General features: G+C 40.8%; 1 protein-coding gene across 1 annotated transcript in view; it reads right to left on the bottom strand.

The window, feature by feature from the left end:
- ppm1ka (protein phosphatase, Mg2+/Mn2+ dependent 1Ka) overlaps positions 1 to 1121 on the bottom strand; it is an 8463-nt gene extending 7342 nt beyond the window's left edge. Inside the window, exon 1 of the mRNA XM_083993365.1 lies at positions 1001 to 1121. The gene's annotated coding sequence lies outside the window, so the exon portion shown is untranslated. The remainder of the gene's footprint in view (positions 1 to 1000) is intronic.
- Between the last annotated feature and the right edge of the window lie 204 nt (positions 1122 to 1325).

Here is a 1325-nt window from a genome sequence, read left to right as displayed (position 1 = left end):
TGCCATTTGGCCAGGCCATCACTAGTGTCAATAACAGTTTTGAGTTGTTTGCCAGATTAAATAAAAGTGAGTAGGTTCAAGTTTGCAATCAATACTACAAACCCACTGACAGCAGCAGGTATATAGATGTACCTACAGCCCTAAGGTGCAGGCATGCTGCTGACGCGGTAGCTACTGTATGTAATCAGTGCATAGAACCTTTACATGAGCTGCAGAACAGTGTGTACCTATAACACACATGTGACCCCTTGCTGTTGACAAAACATAACAATGCACATGCGTATTTGGGTCCACACTTAAGGGGCTCAAGAAACTGACCACAGATACAACCATGGCAGAAGTTCAGATAACAACAAACCATTCTTTTTCTCTATTTTTTTCTGCGAACAGATTTTAAAAATAAAGAATTTTGCTGCTCAACCATGTTTATTTACTATATGTATGTACCACTAGTTTGAATGTGACCATAACCAGACCAAAATATTGCATAAAATGTGGGGAAAAAAAACGAAAAAAAAACTAAACTAAAACAAACTAAAGAGACATACTGGGTTAAAGGATTGGCCTACGTTCTCAAAAGAAATGTACATTTTGTGACATTAAGAGGTTTTCATGTGAGTTTTGAGGATGTGAGTTACATAAGCTCTCTCTGGCAGGGTTTTGTAATAGAAAATGTTGCTCAATTACCTACACATATTTCTATAGGTGTGTCATCGCCTGAGGTGAAACCACAACCACAAGAGAGAGTATGCAGCTCAAAAAGTTGTAGGGGAAGGTAAATGCATTAAAAAACCTAAATAAATAACCAAAAAATAACTAAATAGTTAACAGCACAAGACAGCACCTAACTACTAAATATACAACAGGGAAGACAGTTACTAGAGTTACTATGACAAGGTCAATGCCATTAATTACAATGACAATCACTGTTAGCGCACTAAAGTAGAAGAGAAGATTAAAATGGCGTTATTGTAGTTTTTATTTTATTTTAAAAACGTACCTTTTATTGGTGACTTTCCCGCCTGTGCTGTTTCCGTGGCAACAGGTGTCCAGAGTTGTTGCAGCAGTAGCCGCCTAGAGCCGACAGTCGCCCACGCGCTGTGGAAGTTGAGTTCCAGGGGGACTGCGCTCGAGGGGGTTTAAACGGAGCCGCGGCTGTCCAATCAGAGCCCGAGCTGCGCCGACGTCATCACCAAACACGGCAGCGTTCGACAGGGGTGTGTTCGTTTTTGGCGCCACGCCAGGTCACAATGGAGGTACGTCAAGTCTCTCTCTTTACAACAAACTCATGTGACTTTAAAACCATCTAAGTTTACTTACCTAAA

The sequence above is a fragment of the Trachurus trachurus genome, assembly GCF_905171665.1.
Source record: "Trachurus trachurus genome assembly, chromosome: 18".
In the NCBI taxonomy this organism is placed as follows: Eukaryota; Metazoa; Chordata; class Actinopteri; order Carangiformes; family Carangidae; genus Trachurus; species Trachurus trachurus.
This window is presented reverse-complemented; position numbering and strand designations above follow the sequence as displayed.